Genomic DNA, 24350 nt, shown 5'->3' with positions numbered 1-24350 from the left:
TGGCCTCGAGAATTCCATGGACTGTACGTTACATGGGGTCGCAAAGAGTTGGACACGACTGGGTGACTTTCATTTTTTTTCTATAGCCATTGCTTCCCCATCCTGTCACTAAGCTTCCCCTTTCCCCTAAATCTATCCCCCTCCACTCCCCACCATCAGAATCCACCCCTTTAAAAAAAAAAAAAAAAAAAAGCAAAAGGAAAAAGAATCTGCTCCTTTAAAGCAAAGTCTTCTGAGGATCTAAACAACCCACAAGGTTTTTTTCTGTTCCCTGGACTGTGACTGAATTACAAGCCATAGTTCCCTATGAATTGCAAGAGCTTCCTAAAGCAACTAGGGACATCTGTAGGTTCCTGAAGAGTTTAACCTAGACAGTGTATTAAAAAGCAGATATATCACTTTGCCGAGTGATGACCTATACCGAAAGGTCCGTTTGGTCCAAGCTAGATTATTCCAGTGATCATTTACGGATGTAAGAGTTGGACCAGAAAGAAGGCTGAACGCCGAAGAATTGATGCTTTTGAATTGTCGTGCTGGAGAAGACTCCTGAGAGTCCCTTGGACAGCAGGGAGATCAAACCAGTCAATCCTAAAGGAAATCAACCCTGAATACTCACTGGAAGGATTGATGCTGAAGCTGAAACTCCATTACTTTTGGCCACCTGATGCAAAGAGCTGACTCATTGGAAAAGACCCTGATGCTGGGAAAGACTGAAGGGAGGAGGAGAAGGGGAGGCAGAGGATGAGGTGGTTGGATGATAACACTGACTCAATGGACATGAATCTGAGCAAACTCTGGGAGACAGTGAAGGACAGGGAAGCCTGGCGTTTTGCAGTCTATGGGGTCACAAAGAATTGGACACAGCTTAGCGACTGAGCAACAACAACAACATAGCCACACTCAGAAGTTTTCAGCCCCACCCTTGGTACCCTTGATATTTACAGAGGGCAATGTCTTTGGTTAGGAAGGTCCCTTTGACTTTATAAATTGGGTGTCTCCTTGCTGAGGATACAAGGTTTTTATCTCTCCAATATCAGAAAACATATTGGGGATTGACATCCTATATGTTCAAAGTCTACAGACTCCTACCTGTGAATTCCACCTTGGGAATCAAAGTGTACTCCACCTAGAGTAATCAAAGCAATGTTGAGGGGAAACGCCAACTAGAAACCAGTAAGCCTACCCACTTCCACAAAGACTGGTAACTGTCCAATGATGTAAATTGCCTGGCAGGCATAATGAAATAGGAGAAACTATCCCCAAACTGCCCTGAGCGGGTTATTGTACACTCTGCCCATACTGTTTCCAACAGACTGGTGTGGCAGGTGAAAAGGCCAGATGGCTCATGGCGGGTGACCATGGGCTACTGAGAATTGAGTAAGGTAGTGTCCCCCATCCTTGCTATTGTGCCCCAAATTGCCACCATCTTAGATACCTTGGCTACAGTCCTAGGAGTATGCCATGCTATGCTGGACTTAGCAAATGCTTTTTTTTCAATCTCCCCCTGGCCACTGAGTCACAAGATCAATTTGTCTCCATGTGCGAGGGGCAACAGTGGGCCTTTCAGGCACTTCCCCAAGACTACCTGCACCCCTCACCACATGTCATAGGATGGGAGCCTCAGACCAGCCCCTATTCTCCTTCCCCACATCGCTAAAGTGAGCCCGTTACATTGATAATATGCCTGATAATGTTGTCTTGTGTGCTGCAGGGCCTCTGCAGACTTTAGTGGAACATCTGTGAGGGAGGCAACGATGTGGGTGAACCCACAGGAAACACAAGTCCCATCACCATCTGGGAGCTGTTTGGTTGGGTGAGAGGCACATTGTCCCAGGAGCCATGAATGATGAGGGGCAAGCCTGTCAAACCCCTAATTATGTGAAAGCAGTGCAAGCTTTCATAGGGGTTTGGAGGTTTTGGGGGACTTTTATCCCCCACCTGTTGCAATGCCTCCATCCTTCAAAACAATTGTTTTGTTGAAATATGGTTGATTTACAATATGTTAATTTCTGTTTTTATATAATTTTATTTATCTTTGACTGCACTGGATCTTCGTGGCTTTGTGCAGGCTTTCTCTAGTTGTGGCAAGGGAGGGCTACTCTATGCTGTGATGCTGAGGCTTCTCACTGCGGTGGTTTCTCTTGTTGGGTAGCACAGGCTTTAGGTGTGCAGCCTCAATAGTTGCAGCATGCAGGCTCAGGAGTTGCAGCATGCAGGCTCAGGAGTTGCGGCTTGCAGGCACTAGAGCACAGGCCCAGTAGCTGTGATGCATGTGCTTTGTAGCTCCACGGCATGTGGAATCTTCCCATATCAGGGATTGAACCCGTGTCTCCTGCATTGGCTAGTGGATTCTTACCCATTGCACCACCGGGGAAGTCCTCAGTGTGTTAATTTCTGCTGTACACCAAAGTGACTCAGTTATACACATATATATGTTTCTTTTCATGTTCTTGAACATTCTGCTTTATCACAGGACAGTGAATAGATTTTCTTGTGCTGTGCAGGAAGACCTTGTTGCTTATCCAGCCTGTATATAATAGCGCCTCCATCCTTTATAGCCACTTTAAAGTAAAAAGAGGGCATATGGGGATTGAATTAGAGCAACAAGCTGCCTTTGAGAAGGTGAAAATACTGGTGAAGCAGATTAAAGTTCTGGGCATCTCCTAAGCAGGGCTACCATTTGAGTTAAATGTATCTATGGCTCTGGAAAGTGTGGGCTTTGCACCCTGGCAGAGACAGCAGGAGAGATACCCCTAGGATTTTGGTTCAAGATCTGGAAGGGGGCGAAAACCCAATACATCTCCACAAAGCAATAGCTCCTAACAGTGTACATCACCCTCCTCCTAGTAGAATCTCTCATGAAAAACCATATATCATGGTTTAACTTACTCTCATCTCAAGGGGTGTGTTACGAATTCATTTCATCCACCCACTTCTGCCATGGCTGACTCCCACGTTGACTGAGTGACATTGCTTTGTGCAGCAGAAGACCACCCTGTCGGCCAGCCCACCACCTCTAGAAAGGGGGTCCTGGGCTGATCCTGAAGCTGAAACTCCAATCCTTTGGCCACTTGTTGCAAAGAGTTGACTCATTGAAAAAGACCCTGATGCTGGGAGGGATTGGGGGCAGGAGGAGAAGGGGACGACAGAGGATGAGATGGCTGGATGGCATCACTGACTCCATGGACATGAGTTTGGGTAAACTCCGGGAGTTGGTGATGGACAGGGAGGCCTGGCGTGCTGCGATTCATGGGGTCGCAAAGAGTCGGACACGACTGAGCGACTGAACTGAACTGAACTGAACTGAACCAGGCTTTGTAGAGTATGTAGATCCTCTGAATACTCCCGCCTCTATTCCTGTGGTAGCCCCTATATGCTACATATAGGAATTATACTTAGCATATTCCTACGTATATATGCCTGCTATGTGTAGGGGTCTGTCTGGTCCAGCTACAGGCGGCAGGGATTGCAGCGGCTATTCAGTCCAACAGTGACACCGTGTGGATGGCGGACAAACTGCAGTAGTTTGCGGGGTGATCACTCAGGAGCCCAGGTTGGTTTGCTAACCTTAGGCAGGGAAGCCTGGCCTGACTCAGTCCACGGGGTCGCAAAGGGTCAGTCCTGTCCAACTGACCGACTGAACTCAACTGAACTGCACTGCCAGTTGGACTGTTCTGATGAGATTAACGCTATGGCTTGGACAATGGGAAGCCAAGTGGTGGATGATCGTGAGTAAGCCCTTGTGGGGCGAGGACATTTGGAAAGACATTTGGGTTTGCTTCCAAGAGCCTGCGGCATTTCTCACCGTTTCCCATGCCCCTGGCTCTATTAAGGCACGGACAACCACTGGCAATTGGGGAGCTGATGTCCTGGCCCAGTGTGAGCCCTAGTGGACCCCTCAGTAAATTCAGCGGATTGGACGCATAGGAAGAGCAGCTACCAGAGCGCCTGAATGGGGTGACGTATTGCCAGGGATGCTATATTACCTTGAAATACAGTGACTCGGTTAATACTGTAACAGCGTGTCCTGTGTGTTCTAAATTACTGCCCCCACACCCCTAGCTCCTCCCCAGGCAATGGCCAACGGAATCTGGGACCGTTCACTGGGGTTCCCAGTGAGGGACTGGCAGGGCAAACTGATTACATTGGCCCGCTCCCTCCAAGTGAGGGTCCTAAAGGTTTTGGTTTACGTGGGCACAGCACCTAGGCTAACCCAAGCTTTCCCCTGTGGCTGCCCAAACCAGGCTGCCGCCATCAGAGGATTAGAGAAACAGTAAAGATATACCCTCTTCAAATAGACAGTGACCAGGGGTTGCATTTTAAAGGTCATATTGTGCAAGATTGGGCAAAAACACATGGCATGGAAGGGAGGTTCCCTTTCTCTGAGAAGTCATAGGCAGCAGTGTCGGGAGCCGCCAGGAAGTACCCAGGCCGTGATAAGGTCATGGGATGAGAGAGGAGCCTGCAAGGCAGCTCTTCCCCTCGAAGTTGTCCCGGGGGCCCGGCATGTCCCTTTCCTCCTGTCTCACTGTTGTTGGGCTTTCTACTAATTTTTGGAAATATAATATATAGTAATAAGGCCTCCCTGGAAAAGTCCAAGCCTTTTTAGAAGTGCTCATGATTGCTCTGGCTCAGGACACGACCATAAACATCAAGTCAGAAAAAAAGAAAAGGCCACAGGTATAGTTTGGCTGCTTACTTAAAAGAATATAATGTTCTAGAATAGAAACGAGTAGAGGCATTGAGATTTAGAAGTAGATGTGCTGCTTCAGTTTACTTGCTCCTTGGTTGAGAGGGTTTTCATTATTGGTATTTCTACGCTATTTGTTCATTGTTTCCCTTTCTTTAAACAACATGGGATATTATGGGTATTTTTGTAGAGTTAGGAAATGGGGTACATAGGATTTCAATAGAAGATTTATATTAACCAGCTTCACTGCCATTATCTCACTATTAATAGAGGTGTTTTTGCTGTTTAATAGTTAATCATTGTAAATTGAGGTTTTGTGGTTTCAGGTAAAGAAAAATATCAGATTTTTCTCATGGTGCTATTCTCAGAAATGTCAAACATGTTACTGTGACCCTTCCCATGTGTTGTTTTACTGTCCAAAGAATTTACATTATACCTGAGATTTGTACAACCTTGTTTTGTTAGAATGAAAATGTTAGGCCATTGAGGCAAGAAGATTAATGTACGGGACATTTAAGAAAAAACCCTAAAAAAACAAAAAACAAAAAACAAAACAAACAAACAAAAAAAAGAAAAAACCCTGTAATCAGAAATATTCCAGATGAATACATAGGGAAAAACATGGGGAAGAAAAGTATTGACAGAAGCACAAAACCAAAATCTGATGTAATACGTGGTGCTTAAGGGGGAGGTAACATTCATTCCATAAAATCTGAGCTGTCCTAAAAATAAAAAAAGCTGCCTCTTCTACGCAACCTTCTGTGTGTGTCTGTCTTCTTCCTCGCCCACGCCACTCATCCCTTGGGGATTCCTGGTCCTGCCGGGGCTGGACCTCGGCAAGCAAGGTTGGTGGAAAGGAAGCATGGAATTTTAAGACAGCATATTAAACAACCAACAGGTAAAACCACCTTGTGCTATCCCAGGCTTCATTTCTGTTGCTATTATTTTTTAATTTTAATGTATTTATTTGACTATGCCAGGTAGCTCCTCGGCCAGGGATCGAACTTGAACTCCCTGCGTTGGGAGGGTGGAGTCTTAGCCACTAGACCACTAGGGAAGTCCCTCCCAGGCTTTCATACATTTAAATGATCGGCTCATAGGGCCTGTTGCCCCGTAGGCCAGACTGGGGAGCCCTGATGAGACACCTCACGCTGTAAAGGTCTGGAAGTAATGAGAGACCGCTACAGCCCTGAGTCTCACCATGGATGAGCAAGCTGTGCTGCTGAGATTACCAAACCTCGTGATCTGCTGGACTTTGCAATGGGACATCCCACTGTGGTGCCGAAGAAGACTCTTGAGAGTCCCTTGGACTGCAAGGAGATCAAACCAGTCCATCCTAAAGGAAATCAACCCTGAATATTCATTGGAAGGACTGATGCTGAAGCTGCAGCTCCATTTCTTTGGCTGCTTGATTCCAAGAGTCAACTCATCAGAAAAGACCCAACTCATCAGAAAAGACCCTGGGAAAGATTGAGGGCAGAAGGAGAAGGGGGTGACAGAAGACGAGATGGCTGGATAGCATCACTGGCTCAATGGGTGTGAGCTCTGGGAGACAGTGAAGGACAGGGAATCTGGCATGCTGCAGTTCATGGGGTGGCAAAGAGTCAGAAACGATTGAGCAACTGAAAAACAACAACAAATCCCAACAGCATGTGTGAGTCGCTTCGCATCTCTATGTGAAGTGGGGTTACTTGCTCTCCCCTGGGATCCTGTTGTCCCGCTATTAAATACAAGCTGTGTCGGTGGAAACACCCTGTCCCTGCCTTGGAACAAGCGCCATTGAGAGGGGAGAAGATAGGGGTCCTGATCTGGCATAACCTGCCCCCAGCCCATCTCCTCACGCCTGACTGTGTGCCTCTGCCAGCAAACGTGTATGATTTGTACAACCAGGTCAAGTTCCTAAAGCTGCAGTTACATCAAATATCTAAGGATCACGTCACAATTGTAATTCTTCTAGAAAAAGAGACTTCCCCATGCAAGTTCCTAATAAATAATCTGTTCTGTTTCTCTGTTTTTTTGGCCATGTCACTCAGCCTGTGGGATTTTAGTTCCCTGACTGGGGATTAAACCTGTGCTAGAAGTGTGGAGTCTTAACCACTGGGCCACCAGGGAACTCCCAAATAATCTGTCTTCTTGACTTTAAACTTCTGCTGCTCCTATGGTGTCCAGTCATAGGATGGGACCTGGTGGAAATATATTCCAATGGTGAGCCTACCCATATGCCCAGCAGAGGAATCAATCCAACTGTTGGGTGTGTGGGCAGCTGCCCCTCTACTTCACTGGGATTGCCATGCTGGGTACCAACACTCCAGTGTAGGTATGAATGAATGATGGGACTAGAGCAGTACATGACCTTGCAAAAAACGAACTGAGATGAATGCTTTAATTCGTTTGATATTATCAGTATTGACCCAGAAGCTTGGCCTGGGGCACAAACCATCAGTAACACTGGACAGGAGTGTTTTTCTTCTGTCAATCTGTCAACAAAGGCAGTCCAGCAAACTGCTGACCGGAAGGGTCTTAAAAATACCACCATCAGGACTTCCTGGTGGTCCAGTGGCTAAGACTGCATGCTCCCAATGCAGGGGGCCTGGGTTTGATCCGTGATCAGGAAACTTGAGCTCACATGCCACAACTAAAGACCCTATATGCCACAACAAAGACTGAAGATCTCACATATCAACTAAGACCCAGTGCAGTCAAACAAATAAGAAAATACCACCATCAGAGCCATGGGTGACTATGCCCAGCTCTAGGACAGAGTCACGTGGCTTATTCAGTGTTATGGATATTTGAACACCCAGGCACCCCTATGTCGGAAACAGAAAAAACACTCTCAGTAGAACCAACCAGTTGTACCAGGAATATAGGGAGGATATCTTTGAAACTGTGCAGGCCTTCTGTTATACATAGTAAAAGGCAACAACTGGTCTGGCACTGACTGGTCATGTCACCCACATGTTTACTGGGTAGTCCTAAATAAGATCCAATGGACGTGTGGCAAAATTCCTTGGATGTGACTTTCACCTAGATGGTTGGGCTGCTGCACTCTGGGTAGAGGGGAGGATCCACCCCACGGTCACAAAAGTTGCCAGCCTCGCTCCCCCACCTGCCTTCTCCCAGGTGGACGTGTTCTCTTCTCCACTGGTACGATCATTTGGCTGCTGTCTTTATACCCTCTACTGGCCTGGAAGATGTTGTAGCACACATAGACGCCCCTACTCAATTGACCCAGAAAGCCTTAAATGAGAAGAGCTGTCCTCCAAAATGAGATGGGCTTGGACGTCACTGCTGCCTCCCAGGGAGGCGCCTGGGCCATTATCCAAGCAGGATGCTGTGTGGTCATACCTGCTGAGTCAGCTAATGTAGTATCTTTATTAAAGCACGTGAGGACAGAAGTAAACGCCCTGAATGATCCCCAGCCTCAGGGACTCAACACATCAGTGGTTCGGATCATGGTGATTTCAGGCACACATAGCAATGACCAGTAGCTTGAAGTAAGACCTTAGTTCTCTGACTGGGGATGAACCATACCCGTGATGGTGAGAGCTCCATGTTCTAACCACTAGACTATGAGGGCCCATGGCTAGAGTCTGGGTCCCAGTCTTTGTCTAGCTTGAAAAGAAAAAATTCCCCCAAGGACATGGACGGTAGAGAGGAAAGTAAAGCGTTTGTTAGAAAGCCAGAGTACATGTGGACAGATGAATCATGATTGATTTGCCTCAGAACCATACCCTATAGCATGATAGCCTCTGGGGGCGGGGGGTGGGGATTGACTTGACTTATTGTGGTCTGGTGCCCCTGCCTTTTGGCCCCTGAGAAGCCTTTCCACCCCTGCGGTGTCTCTCTTGCCCCAAGGATGGGAAATATGTGGTGCCTTGGTGTTTATTCAAATAGGGTTGAGCCCCGTCCTGTCCCTGCCATAACTGTTACCTTAAAGTGTCCACAGGAGACAAAGTAGATCTATTTGCTCTGTTCCTATTGTTATTTAAATCTCTTAGTGCCAACAGGGGGCCAGTTGTAAGTATCTAGCCTGGAGCCCACCTGCCTTCTGCTTCAGGAACTGTAAATGGGAGGCTAGCTGTAAATGCCCAGACTGGAACCCATCTTTTTTCTGCTCCAAGAAATATGGACAGGAGGTTAGTTGTAAAGGCCTAACCTGGAGCCCATCCTACCTCAGTGGGGCTCTTGGTGGGGAAAATTGTTACTTATTTTGGGAATCATTATTTTAAGCTATGTTTCCTCTCACACGTGCCTATGTTGTTGCTGAGCTGCCTGACTCCAGTGCAACCAGATAGCCGTCGTTAGCCATCTCCTTGCTAATGAAATCCCTCGCTGAACACTTATTGCAGGGATGAGCCAAATCTGACTCTTTGATGGATCTGTTTCTTTGATTCTGCTTTTGTTTTTCATTGCTTTGGTTATTGCAATCATACATAATGATCTGCCTCAGGGAACCCTGCCCCTCCGCCTGAAGGGATTAACGCATCCCCTCCGTGAGGTTGGCCATTCCAGGAGATATTTGCAAGATAGATTTGCAAGAATATTTGCTAAAAGTCTTTACTTCAATTCTTTCCCCGTCTTTCCTATAAAAGAACCTGCATCCAGACCCCAATAAAATGGCTATTTTGAGACATTCGTTTGCCATCTTCTTGGTCAGCTGGCTTTCAAAAGCCATATTCCTTGCCTCAACACCTTGTCTCTTGGATAATTGGCCTGTTGAGATAAGAGCAGAATGAGCTTGGACTCAGTAACACACTCGGTGTACATTGTGGAAGAGGGGGCTAAGTGAGATGGAAGAGCTGATCATAATGGGTGCAGTGTTGGAAAAGGTCATTGAGAGGACGTGACTGCCAGTTGATCCTTGAGGTGAACCTTGAAAAGTGTGTAATATTTTTAGGTCATTTTTCTTTGTCATTGGATCAGAGCTATACGTTGACTAGTCATGTAAAAGTTTTCTCAGTGGGTTCCCAGGTAAGGTGGGGAACCTTAGAGGAAGCACTTGCCATTTTAGCTCAAGCAGTTTGTACTAGCTGTCCACACACTCAAACCAAAGTAACCAAACTAAACTCACCAAACCAAACCAAACCAGAACTTCACCAGCCAGAAGGCATACTCCAAATCAAATACTCCAAATCCAAAGAGATGCCCAGAAATAAAAAGTCAAATGGCAAAAATACCCCAAGAGGATGGCAAAGAGTTGCCCCGAAGTCAAAAGGCAAATGGCATAAATGCCCCAATTGTGACGTCCCGGCCCCACTAGACCTGTGACCTGGCAGTCAGAGCTAGCGGCCTTTTTTAGTTCTGATAGAGTTTCAAGCAATTTCTTCTTGGTTTCTTGCAAAGAAGTTACTCTATCATTTCCTCTTTTAGAATCTTCTAAATACTACAGTAAGCATTCCACTTAGTCTGTTTGATCTTACAGCTGAATTTTTTTTTTTTTTTAACTGTGCACACAGTTGATATTTTGGAATATCAAAAGAACTCCCAGTCTGGACACTTGAGATTGAGATCTCCTTTAATATAATTTCCCCAATTAAGTAGGTTCTTGCAGGTATAAACTTTGTATGCACATAACCCTGGCAGGAGTGTTAGAGGCTGGCTTCTGATGACCCTGGTTTCTGTTTGAGAGGCTCTCTTTCCCATTTTAAGTTGTATTTGTCATGGATAAAATTTGCTCTTTGCTTCTATCCAGACAAATTCCCCCCTTCTCCCCAGTACCTTTCCACTGGGTGGGTATTCCCCTGGTATCATTGAACCAGGCCCCAGCCAGTACCATTCCTCTGGATGGGTATTCTCTTGGTATCTTTAAACCAGCCTCCCCACCCCTGCCCAGTATCTTTCAACTGGGTAGGTGCCGGGCCAGCCGGAAGATTTCAGCGAGCAACACGACGCGTTCCTTTAGGCTAAGAAATAAAGACACAGAACAGATGTGGTCAAGAGGATCGCTGCAGTCAGCGATGATTCTTTATTTCTCAGGGTTACATTTATACTAAACCAAGAAGAGAATCTTCAGAAGAGAAAATATTTAAAATATTTTTCCATATACATCACTTTGAAATAACAATCACCAGAACTCTCTGATAATGTCAAGGGATAAGAAAGGCATCCCGTTTATCTTAAGGGTGGTCGTGAAAGGCTATCCATCTGCGTCATGTGTGCATTCAAGGCTTGCTAATGTTCTGTTAAGATTTAACTTGGATAATAAATTCCAGAGAGGAGTGGCGGGACAGAGAGCTATGTCTGCGAACAGACCCTTAAGGATCAAGGCAGCTCTCAGAGCCAGCCTTTTGGTTCAGGCCGCTCCCCGCAGGTAGGTATTCCCCTGATATCTTTTAACCAGGCCTCCCCCCAGTATCTTTCAACTGGGTGAGTATTCCTCAGTATCTTTCAAATGAGCCCCATCCAGTTCCTTTCCCCTGGGTGGGTATTCCCCAGTGTATGTCAGGCCCCAATATGGGAGATCTGAGTGTTATAGCCACGCATTCCGGGAAACAAACTCACTCAGAAGGACAATGCAGATAGTGGAGTGCAGTTTACTACACTGGCGGGCCCAAGGCAGAGTCTCCTCTTAGCCAAGGACCCCGGCCAGCATTTGTGAAAATCTTTTATACCCCATGTGTACTTGTCCGAACCCACCAGCCCAAATCCCCTGAGGCTTACAAAGGAAGGGTAAATACAATCACAATAACCCCATCATTCATGTGTTATGTGTTCAAACAGTTAATAATCAATAAGCCCTCGGTTACATTCCGATAGGTACTGTCCGGAGGCAGGGGTGATTAGTGTCTGTTTTCTCTTAGGCAATGAGTAACCTGGATGTGATCTTCAAGATTCCCTTGCCCAGAGGGGGTCTTATCCTTCCATTGTCGTTCCCACAGGCGCTAAGCACAGAGTTCAGAGTTCATTGGAGAGGCGGCCTAGCACGATCAACACGGACAGGCCTGAGATGGAGTCCAGGCCCTATGAATTCCTTCTTCATGAGAACCAGGGGAGACCTGCCTAAATTTGTCTTTACAAAGGTAAAGGAGGTAGATGAGTCTCTTTACAAAGGAGGTAGATGAGCCCAAGGGGCCACTGCTGGCATCAAAGGTACCAAAGCTCCAGTTCCTCCTAGAGTTCAGGTAAAAGAGGAAAGTCAACTCCGGTTTGCTTCGTTGGTTGCCATAACTGCAGACGAATAAAGATGCAGTGAGAGCTGCATGAAATGTTTTATTTGGGGCAAAATGAAGGCTTCGGTCCAGGAGACAGCATCTCAGATAGCTCTATAAAACTGTTCCAAAGAGGTTGGGGTTGGGGGAAGGTCAATATATTTGGCACTTATTTTACAAAAGGTTTTCTGTTAGTCATGAGGAGCTGATGTCACCATGAAGAGATTCAGTGCTTTTCTACATATGAGGAGATGTAAGGATTGGGATCATGAAATCAGTTCCTGAAAATATCTAACTTTCTAAGGATCTGTTCCACCAGTTTCCCTGGAGTGCAAAGTGCCTTCAGGGCATTTCAACAGCTGCAGCAGCAGCAGCTGCATCTGCAGGATTCAGATGGCAAACGCCCTGGGCAAGCACCAATTTGCAGTTGACAAGATTCTGGTGAGAAGAATTGTGGCAGGAAAGAAGGTGGGGTGGGAGAGGACCTCACACATCCCAGCTCTCGGGTAAGTCCTTGGGATGTCTACCAAGTGTGCATTCTTGGCTTTACACAGGAAAGAATTCAAGAGCTAGCCTTAGTAAAGTGAAGGAAGGTTTCCTCAGGGAGATATGCACTCCACAGACAGAGTGTGGGCCATCTCAGAAGGCAAGAAGCCCCAAGGTACGGGGTTGTCAGTTTTTATAAGGATGGGTAATTTCGTAGGCTCATGAGTCAGAGGAGTCTTCCAACTATTTTGGGGAAGGGACAGGAATTTCTAGGAGTTGGGCCACCGCCCATTTCTCCTCCTCTTGTGGTCAGTCTCATAAGAGATTGTCGTTGTGCCTGGTGGGAGTGTCATTTAGCTTGCTGATCTATTACAATGAGCATATAGTGAGGCTCAAGGTCTAGTGGAAGCCGACCCATCCACCACCTTGGACCTAGCTGGTTCTAACCAGTTTATTCTGTGGCTCAATGGCTATGTCATTCTTTTAAAGGTTGTGCCCTGCCCCTTTCCTCTCAGTGTGGAGATCTTACTCATTCTCTCTCTCTTTAGTCGCTAAGCTTTGTCCAACTCTTATGACCACATGGACTATAGCCTGCCAAGATCCTCTGTCCATGGGATTCTCCAGGCAAAAATACTGGAATGGGTTTCCATTTCCTTCTCCAGATCTTACTCATTAGTGAATGCCTAAGACAAACAAAAGTCCATCTAGTCAAGGCTATGGTTTTTCCGGTAGTCATGTATGGATGTGAGAGTTGGACTATAAAGAAAGCTGAGCGCCGAAGAATTGATGCTTTTGAACTATGGTGTTGGAGAAGACTCTTGAGAGTCCCTTGGACTGCAAGGAGATCCAACCAGTCCATCCTAAAGGAGATCAGTCCTGGGTGCTCATTGGAAGGACTGATGTTGAAACTGAAGCTCCAATACTTTGGCCACCTGATCAAACAGCTGACTCATTTGAAAAGACCCTGATGCTGGGAAAGATTGAAGGCAGGAGGAGAAGGGGAGGACAGAGGATGAAATGGTTGGATGGCATCACTGACTCAATGGACATGACTTTGGGTAAACTTCAGGAGTTGGTGAAGGGCAGGGAGGCCTGGTGTGCTGCAGTTCACGGGGTCACAAAGAGTCTGACACGACTGAGCGACTGAACTGAACTTAACTGAAGACAAAACTCTTAAATAAGTTCCCTTGTTTATTAAACCTGCCACCTACCAATCTGGTCCGTATAGTCAAAGCTGTGGTTTTTCCAGTAGTCGTGTATGGATGTGAGAGTTGGGTCATAAAGAAGGCTGAGCACCAAAGAATTGATGCTTTCGAATTGTGGTGCTGAAGGACTCTTAAGAATCTCTTGGACACTAAGGAGATCAAACCAGTCAGTCCTAAAGGAAATCAACCCTGAATACTCATTGGAAGGACTGATGCTGAAGCTGATGTTCCTATACTTTGGCCACCTGATCAGAAGAGCTGACTCATTGGAAAAGACTCTGATTCTGGGAAATGTGGTGACCCAAGGATGAAAGGGTCTTGGAATGCAGGAATGGAAAAACCAGACTCTTATCACCCTTCCCTCCCCTATTTGTAACTATTAATGGAACAGTATAACCTGTCTCCCCTCCTGCCCCACAGGGAGGAGGTATTTGCCTTACTCTTCCTCCCACCCAGTATACATGCCTTATCCAATCAGCAAATGACCCTCAAGACCCCATCCCACTCCTTGTACCCTGGGTATAAAAGTGGACTAAGGACCCCCATTCAACATCGGTTGAATTCAACCGATGTTGAATGGGGGTCGGTTCTCCCTTGAGCTGGCCTGCTGTTCTAACAGCATCTTCCATTCTAATAAACTTTATTTCCTCTCATTCTGTCTCATGTCTGGAAATTCTTTTCCTACCCATCCCCCAACCACGACAGGAAAGATTGAGGGCAAGAGGAGATGGGGATGACAGAGGATGAGATGGTTAGATGGCATCACCAACTCAATGGACATGAGTTTGAGCAAGTTCTGGGAGACAACAGACGCAGGGAAGTCTAGCGTGCTGCAGTCCAAGGGGTCACAAAGAGTTGGACACGACTTAGTGGCTGAACAACTGTAAGGTAAGCTCGGAGAAAGAGCAAGCCAGGCATTCAGGCAGAGAAAGATTTATTACAGGAAGAGAGACAGTGACTGGCTTTAGAGAAAAACCAGTGCACCCTCTGTAGCCAACCGTTCTTATAGCTTATAGATGGGAAATTGTGACCCAAAGGGAGGGGGCCTTAGTTTATCTTTAGCCCGCAGCTGGGGTCTTGTGATCACGTAGCTGGAGGCATCTCACACTTGGGTGGTCACGTAGCCTTGAGAAACTGGCACCAGCAGGGAAAAACATGATATCACCGTAAGGAAAAAAACAGGATGCCAGCAGGGCAGTGTGGCCACTGTGACTTCATCCCTTGTTTGTCAGGCCACCACAATAGGCCAGTTAAAAATAATACATGATGCCTCCAACTAATAAAATAAAATTAAAATAAAATAAAATAATACACGATGAGCCCCCTGTGGACCCTAAAAGCAACCACCACCAATCTGGAGAGTTCTGCCTCTTTCTTTGGTTTGTCCTTGCCTTCTGTGTATGGGGGCCAGCTTCAGATTCCACCTGGGGAACTTCTGAGTTGGGAATCAAATTTCTCCTAAGCAGTGGGAAGAATGGGGCACCTCAAGGGGACACTATAGTCTTGAAATTGTAAGCTGAGAGATTTCAGAAAGTTCTGAGGACTGTTGCAGGCAGTAGAGGTCAACAGTGTACTGTTTTTGAGTCATGGTTTTGACAGTTTACATAGTTCACATCTGCATTATAAGGCGAGTAGTGGGTCATAATGACCCCTCACAGGATTGAGAAAGAAATGTTATCTCTTAAGGAGCTACTGATCTCGGTGAGGCATCAGTGAGCAGTGGCGTGAAGGGAGATTGTTAAGGGAGACCACGAGCCTGCCTTGAGAAGGTCCTCACAAGGAACTGGCGAAGGGCCAGGACCGCCAGGCATGTCTCGATGTTTTGCCCTGAGAAACATTTCCTGCACATAGAGCTTTTACCACTGCATGAGAATAGTGGTGAGAATAACAAGCTGGCCTTGAGGAAAACAGATTGTCTTTTAATCCTGAGAAAATAGAGTCTATGTGTCTCATAAACTTTGTAAATTTGCTGTTATCAGCTTTGTACGTGCTCAAGCTTTGTCTGTGTAACCTTGCTTTTTGTAAGCTATCCCCTTGCTCTCATGTATAAAACAACTCCTTTAGAAGTAAAGTTTTGTCAGTCTCCCAGAGAGGCTGTCTGTGTCCTTTTCTCAGAATCCACTCCGCCGAGCCCGCCACAAGTGGCGCCCAACGTGGGACCTCGAAGTCACGACAAGTTGAACACGGAGAAAGATTCCTACAGAAGGAGGTAAGCAGACAATGGGACACCAGGCAAGTAAGATACCTTTTGTTTCACTTATGCATCATTTTCTGAAGCAATTCGGCACTAACATTTCTGTTGATCAGTTGACTGAGTGTTATCAGCTTGTTTTAGAATACAATCCTTGGTTTCCTGAGGAAGGGACTTTAGATAAACAGGTATGGCAACATGTCCAAAACAAAGTCTTAACTGCATATCGCCAAGATGCTCAAATTCCTCCCCTGTGGTCGGTTACTTAGGCATTGGTTCAGACCGTTATCAAACAACCTGATGGCAAAAGGGCTGATGTAGAAGTAGAAATGGTGCAATCTTTGCATGAATATGAATTAGATGAAAAGGATATGCAAGGTGCTTTACATCATAAGAATGTTCTTTTTAATCAGAAGGGACCCACTGATGTTGGCCATGAGAACAAACAGCCATCTGCTGTTTGTGATTTTTGGCCTCCTAAAACTGAAAGTCATTTTCCCCCACTGCCGAAGGAATTCCCTAGCACGGCTCTTCCGTCAGCTCCTGCTCTAACGCTCCCTTCGCGTGTTTCCCTTGATGCTTTGACCTAATTAAACGCGCATTCCCCATTGTATTTAACCAACCACAACCAGGTCATGTTACTTGGAACCCTGCTGATTTTACTTTAGTTTCTGCTTTCAAAAAAGCATGCACTCTTTATGGGCCCACTTCTCCATACTGTCTTGAATTCCTTCGGAACTGGGCGGATCATTGGCTTCCTGCCGACTTTGCAGCTGTAGGTAAAATGGTTTTGACACCTCAACAATTGTTGCAGTGGTAAATGTGGGTTAATGATGAGGCAAAAGAAATTTTACAGGAACAACAAAGTCATAGAAATCCTGCTCAACTAACTTTTGACATTTTAACAGGAACTGGCACTATGGCTAAGGTAGGGCTCAATCAGAATACTGCCCCACCCAAGGTATATCGGATAAAGGAGGTTTCCTTGCGTGCCTGGGCAAAGATTAACAATGCTCTGTCTGATGGGTCTTTTGTTAAAATATTTCAAGGACCATGGGAAGAATACGCCCAATTTCTAGGAAAACTTAAAGACGTTATAAAGAAATCCATTAAGGATGCTAATTTGCAGCAGAAGTTGCTAAAACAGTTGGCCTTTGACAATGCTAATGAGGATTATCAAAATGTAATCTGGCCAATTCGAGAAACCAGATCTATTATAGATTATATGAAAGTCTGTCGAAACATTGGCTCCATTCAGCATAGGGCTATAGTTGCAACCATGAAAACTCTCGCTGCACAAAAGGTTATAAATTTAAAATGTTTTAATTGCGGGAAGCCCAGCCATATAAAAAAGCAGTGCCATCTCCCCATTAGACCAAGGCAGCCTCCTACTGCTATAAATTTCAAAGAGAAAGGGAAACCTCCCAGACCTTGCCCGCGATGCAAAAAAGGAAATCATTAGCTAAATAAATACAAGTTAAAATATGACAAAGCGGGGAATCCACTATTACAAAAAGAGATTGCCAGTCGGAATATAAAAACGGGGCTACCCTTCAGCCCCGCACACAGAGAAGGGAATCCTCCTAATATTCTTCAGTTGCAGGCAGCTACACAACGTAGTACTTGTGTTGATATTCCTTGTCCTAAAGATACGGAACTTTTGGTAATAAATTCCCCTTATAAAATCAACACTGATTATTATGGCCCGATACCCTCTCAGACCATGGGACTGATTTTAAGTCGCAGCAGCTGTACCATGCAAGTTCTCACGGTCATGACTGGAGTTATTGGTAAAGATGACATAAGGAAAATTTCAATAATGGTTCAAGTCACCCAGAATTTATATTTACAAAAAGGTGATAAGTTTGCTCAATTGCTTCTCTTACCATATATAAAACCACAAAAGACTTCCACTACTACCAGAACGGGGGGTTTCAGAAGCACTAACATTACTTCAGGATTAACTACTTTATTACACGAACTCGAAAAACCCATATTACGACTTAATATTTGGGGAAAAAATTTTGAAGATATGTTAGACACTGGAGCAAATATCTATCTCCATTATACGCCGCTCTGAATGGCCCCCAGAATGGCCCATATGACCAGCTTCTAATAGAAAAATTGATGTAAAAGAAGCTAATTCTTTGACCACTTCTAAAAATGTTTTCTATTTATAAGCTCATGGTTCAGACCAAATTACAGTTTACATTAAACCCTATATTACGGAAGTTCCTATTAATCTTTGGGGCCAAAATTTCTTACAACAAACTAAAGCAAGACTTGTAGTTAATGAACCTTTTTGATCAGGGCCACCGAGTTATCGCCACTACGTCTACAATGGAGATCTAATGAATCTATATGCACTGCCCAGTGGCCCCTGACTGCAGTAAAATTAGCAGCTTTAAAGGATTTAATGAAGGGACAATTGAATTATGGGAGAATTGAACCTTCTTTTTCTCCATAGAATTCTCCTGTATTTGTTATTAAAAAGAAGTCAAGTAAATAGAGAATACTTATTGACCTGCGCAATGTTAATACACCATGGTAACCATGGGAGCATTGCAGCCTGGTCTTCCAAATCCTGCTATGATTCCAAAAAATTGGCCTGTTATCATTATAAATCTTCAAGACTGCTTTTTTACACTGCCTCTTCATGAGGAAAATAGACAACATTTTGCCTTTTCTGTTCCCACGACAAATAATATTTATCCTGTTCAGAGATATCATTGAAAAGTTTTACCTCAAGGTATGAAAAATTCCCCCACCATCTGCCAATATCTTGTTGCCCAAACTTTGCAACCCATGAGGGACACATACCCTAACGCTTATATTATACACTATATGGATGATATTCTGCTGGCCAACACTTCACAGCTCCAGTTAGACAAGATTTTTTCAAACACCGTTCAGCAGTTACAAAATCATGGTTTAATCATATCAGAAGAAAAAATCCAATGTACAGAAGCTTTTAATTATTTAGATTATCTGTTAACAAAAAACAAAGTAAAACCACAAAAAATGTCCATTAGAATGGATTTCATAAAGACTTTAAATGATTTTTCAAAAATTGTTAGGCAACATTAATTGGTTGCGACCTTCCCTGGGCATTCCCACATATGCTTTGCAAAATCTTTTTAAAACCCTAGAAAGACCTTCAGACTTAAATAGTTCTCGCCACCTGACCTCTGAGGTGAAACAGAAATTAAAATTAGTAAAAAAAAACGTATTGCTAAAGCCTTCATTCGTCATGTCCAACCTGATCTTCCAATTTTTTTATATGTTTTTCCCATTATTAGATCTCCTACTGCTGTTATATCACACAAAAAAACCTGTCCATTAGAATGGGTATATCTCCATTCAAAACAGGCCAAGAAAATTGTCTCTTACCTTGAACTTATTGGTACTATTGTCCATCAGGGCCATGCTCATACACAGACATTAACTGGATATAATCCTGATGGTATATGCATCCCTATTTCAAAGTTAGAATTTAATGCAGCATTACAAAATAACATTATGATACAGATTGCCTTTTCTAATTTCCAAGGGACTTTACTTCCAAATTTGCCTAAAGGTAAACTTTGGGACTTTCTAAAAACAACTCCTTTTGTTGTTAATTCCATCATATCTGAAACCCCTATTCCAGAAGCATCTACCTATTACATAGATGGAAGTAAACAAAGATATTCTGGAATAGTGGGTCCTCAGTGGATGAAACGAATAAAAAGTCCTTTTTCCTCTGTTCGGAGAGCTAAACTTTATGCATTATATCTTCTACTAGAGTGCAAGCCTTCCGCCTTTAATATACTTACAGATTCACTATACATTGCCTCCATGTTTTCTAATTTTGTCACAGCCCCACTTTCTTCTTCCGATTTGGAATTGACTCAATTGTTTTTGTCTGTTCAGACTCTCATTCAATCATGTTTATGCCCTTTCTATATTACACATATCCGTGCTCATTCAGGCCTTCCTGGACCTTTGAAGCTGGAAACAATAAGGTTAATAAATTAATAAATGCTTTCTTCTCCTCTCCAAAAGAAGAACAGGAGCTTCTTCATACCAATGCTAACCGCCTACATGGCCACTATCATATTCCTTTATCTGAGGCACGCAATATTGTGCGGTCTTATTCTGTATGTTCCCCATTACATCAATGGATGTCACCATCAGAAGCTAATCCTCGTGGCCTCCATCCTAATGAATTATGGCAAGCTGATTTTACCCACTTTTCTTTACCCCGTACCTCTCTGCTTTTTGTTGTAATTGACATTCAAGTTTCATTTGGGCTGTTCCTGCCTCTTCTAAGTCAACCAAAGCAACTATCCAGGGTTTATCGGCTTTTTCTTTCTCTCTCTTTTTTTTTTTTTAAGCGCGAACGCAGTCCCCCACTACCACAAATTATGCAGTCGAGTTTCCCACATTTGGGGAAATCGCACATCCAGAATGCAATGGATAAGCCTCGCCCTGGGAAAACCACCTTCATGATCATGGTATCTCCCCTGCCAGGTAAGTATTTTTGTCCGCTTTTTCAATGATGGGCCTACCTCATACCTTGAAAAGTGATACCGGTCCCACTTTTACTTCAAAAGGTTTTGCGACCTTTCTTTTGGATTAGAACATCCTTCATCTTCGTGAAATCCCTTATAACCCCCAGGGGCAAGCCGTTATCAAAAGGGCCCATAAGACCCTTAAATTAACTTTAAATAAATTAAAAGAGGGAACACTCTATACAAAATATGGCTCAAAAGGATATTTACCTCTTACTTTACTTACCATAAATTTTTTGAACGAATCTTCAGAAAAGATGACTAGAGACAAAAGACATTTCTTGAATATGTCCAAGACTAATGTTTCTGAGCAATTTTTGAATTTGGATGTTTGGGTTAAGCGATTCAATAACTGGAAGCCAGGGGTATTAAAGCTCCTAGGCAGAGGATATGGTCTTGTCTCTACAGATGGAGAAGATGTCTAGGCTCCGCAGCGGTATATACGTCCTCAACAACCAAGATCCCTCGGGAACAAAAAAATGGGTGACCCACATCACCAAAAGAATGGCCACAATGTCACTGGAGGAAGAGAAACAACAGAAAAGGAGGAGAACAGCTCCAGCTCAAGCGTACCCCACGTGGGCACAGATAAAGAACGTGACAAGGAAAGCTAAAGATGTACTGAAAGAAACCGGAACCCCTTTAACTCCTGATAAACTTTTCTTGGGTATGCTAGCTGTATTGTCCTGTACATCGGTGGTAAATGCTAATTATACATACTGGATTTCCATTCCTGCTCCGCCTTTGTTGCAATTTGTTGATTGGAATGAACCTAGCCCTCTGGTCTTAACTAATGATAGCCAACACTTCCCTCCTCCATGGTCTAGAGCTGGACCTACTCACCCTGATCAAGAGGGGAAAGCAGTCAATATATCCATAGGGTATAAGCTTTTACCTATTTGCTTCAGTGCAAGTCCTCCTTGCATGTCTATATTTCCTCAATGGTGGGGTTATTCCTATAACAGTGGCATAGGTTTTAGGTTGGGTTTTTTTGCTGCTGCTTCATTTCTGTTAAATCAATCTAAAAAATATTATCATGGGCGAATTTCTAACAGTACAAACGCTTTATTTTTACCTGAGGAACCTCCCTGTGAAGCAATATCCTGGCAAAGAAAACATCAAGGCCTTCCATTATTATGGTCTGACTGCCAGGGAATTATTGGGAAAATATCTCGTTATTTGAATGCTACCTTTATTGATTGGGGACCACATGAAATGTTTGCTAATTGCTCTGAATGGGAAGAGGGAACTTGCAATGGGACAAAAATATTAGATTTAATCATTCTTTGGGGGGACTACGGCATCAACAGAATGATATCCTCAATTGGTATAATGGTGGCCTTTCTCCACCCAGGCCCCATATGATCCACCCTCAACTCGGGCCTAAGAATTGGCACATCTGGAGAATACCTGCCTCTTTACACCAATTTGCTACCCTTATAAGACATGCTCGTATTTCAGATCCCCAAAACTATACTATCACTTATAATGTCACTGGGTTCATTCAAGCATGTGTACACCCCCCTTTTCTGTTTGCTATAGGAAAATTCATCATTATAAACTCCACGCAACTCGTCAATTGCACAAACTGTAAACTCTACACTTGCTTGAACCATAGTTTACCTTTCAATCATAGTAGGGAGGGAATTTTCTTATGAAACAGAAAGCAGAATTATGGATACCTGTTTCTTTTGATGAACCATGGTCTGACTCTATGTTTCTATCATTTTTACTAAAAAGAGTTGTCAAAAGAACTAAACACTTTGTCGGTTAGATTATATTAGGCATTATTAGCCTCATAACAGTCGTGTCTCTTGGCACTGAGTCAGGCATGGCCTTATATAATTCTATCCAAAATCATGAGTTCATCACTTCATGGCATAAAGATTCCCATGAGCTGTGAGCACAACAAGCAAAAATGGATCAGCAAATCCAGGCCCAGTTAGATAAAATATAGGATGCTTTATTATATGTAGGAGATCAAGTAAATCGATTACAATTACAACTCAAACTGAAATGTCTTTGAAACTTTACAAACTTTTGTATTACTAATTTACCCTACAACGCCTCTGAGTACCCTTGGGACACGATTAAAGCTCATTTGCAATTAGAAAAAACTAACATGAGTCTTAATATTGAAAAATTGAAGAAACAAATAAGTGACAGTTATTCTAACTTACCCCCAGAATTATATAGTTTGCAGTTTTATGATGCATTAACCTCCACCTTTTCATCACTAGACCCTCGATCTTGATTTTCGTCTTCTCATATTGTCTCATATGTTCTAATAATTCTCATTATATGTGTTGGTATTATAGGCTTCCAATGCCTCTGGATCAGATCCTCCCAAACCCAAGATACAAAAATAAAAATGATAAAAAATAAATAAATAAATAAAATAAAAATGATAGCTGCAGTCCTAACACTAAAAAAGAAAAGGAGGAAATGTTAAGGGATATTAGGAGCCTGCCTTGAGGAGAAGGTCCTCACAAGGAACTGGCGAAGGGCCAGGACCGCCAGGCATGTCTTGATGTTTTGCCCTGAGAAACATTTCCTGCACATAGAGCTCTTACACTCCATGAGAATAGTACTGAGAATAACAAACTGGCCTTGAGGAAAACAGATTGTCTTTTAATCCTGAGAAAATAGAGTCTATGTGTCTCATAAACTTTGTAAACTTGCAGTTATCAACTTTGTACTTGCTCAAGCTTTATCTGTGTAACCTTGTTTTTTGTAAGCTATCCCCTTGCTTTCATGTGTAAAACGACTCGCCATAGAAGTAAAGTTTTGTTAGTTTCCCAGAGAGGCTGTCCGTGTCCTTTTTTCAGAATCTACTCCGCCGAGCCCTCCACAAGATCTTAATTTTCTGCCCAAGAATTGAACCGGGGTAGCCTGGATGAGAACCAGGAATTCTAGCCACCAGACCAGCAAGGGCTAGAGGCTAGAAGCTCTTTTCCCCTGGATCTTTGCCCCCAGTGAAAAACACATTTATCACGGAGGCAGAAACCATAAACGTAGGTACAAAGTTTATTATTAGAGACGTAGCACAAGTCGGAGAGCACAGAGAAATGGTTTGTTAAGACAGAAGCAAGGCAGAGATGCACGCCCGGAGAGGAAGGGTGTGGGCGCTCCCCTAGTGAGGAGGCGCACAGTAAAGAGCCAGTTATGTCATTCGTATAGGTTAGTTCTTCCGGGTCTCTGCCTTCCTTCAGGCCAATTATCTGGTTTCTTTTAACACACCTGACCTGCCCTGAGACTCCCCACTGGGCGTACTCACACCCCTCAGCCAAGATGGATCTCAAAGTGAACGCTTCTGGGAGAAGCAAGACTCTGACTTTAGACCCACAAGGAGCCTTTCTGCACATGTGCAGTGTCTCCCTTGTCTCCAAAGAGGGAGGAGCAGAGATCCCTTAATCCTTTACTCAAACAGGGTTTGGCCCCTCTTTGTTCTTGCCATGATTATTACCTTGACGATTGCCATGACTACTATTACCATAAAGCGTTTACAAGAGACAAACACTGGCTATTTACCCTGCTTCTGTTGTTACTTCCAGTGTGGAAGGCAAACAGGAGGCTGATTATAATGCCTGAACTGGAGCCCACCTACCTCTTTTTTTTTTCTTCCCACCTACCTCTTATATCAGAAAATGTTAACAGTTCTAAGTGTTCAGCCTAAAGCCCACTTCTTTGTGCCCCATGAAATGCAAACAGGAGACCAGTTATAAATATCTAACTGGAGCCCAGCTATATATTGCATCACTGCCTGGCAGGCACCAGAAGAAAATTGCTCTTTCCTAAGCAGGCATTCCTGTGTTAAGTAGATCTCAGTTCAGTCACTCAGTTGTGTCCGACTCTGCAACCCCATGGACTGCAGCACACCAGGCTCTCCTGTACATCGCCGACTCCTGGAGTTTACTCAAACTCATGTCCATACAGTCGGTGATGCCATCCAACCATCTCATCCTCTGTTGTCCCCTTCTGATCCTTCCAATGAATATGCAGGGCTGATTTCCTTAAAGATGGACTGGTTGGATCTCCTTGCAGTCCAAGGCACTCTCAAGAGTCTTCTCCAAC

At 44.1% G+C, this 24350-nt stretch overlaps 1 long non-coding RNA gene and 1 pseudogene across 1 annotated transcript; one reads left to right on the top strand and one right to left on the bottom strand.

The window, feature by feature from the left end:
• Window positions 1-15460: 15460 nt before the first annotated feature.
• Window positions 15461-23050, top strand: LOC136165399 (uncharacterized). Its single transcript, XR_010662500.1, has 4 exons — window positions 15461-15553; window positions 15648-15741; window positions 20100-20235; window positions 20685-23050. It is a non-coding gene; the product is annotated as an uncharacterized lncRNA (long non-coding RNA).
• Window positions 20095-20243, bottom strand: LOC136156527 (U1 spliceosomal RNA; annotated as a pseudogene).
• Window positions 23051-24350: the final 1300 nt, after the last annotated feature.

Source organism: Muntiacus reevesi, chromosome 1 (assembly GCF_963930625.1).
Source record: "Muntiacus reevesi chromosome 1, mMunRee1.1, whole genome shotgun sequence".
NCBI classification, from domain to species: domain Eukaryota; kingdom Metazoa; phylum Chordata; class Mammalia; order Artiodactyla; family Cervidae; genus Muntiacus; species Muntiacus reevesi.
The sequence above is the reverse complement of the archived record's forward strand: the minus strand, read 5'-3'. Positions and strand labels throughout refer to the sequence as shown.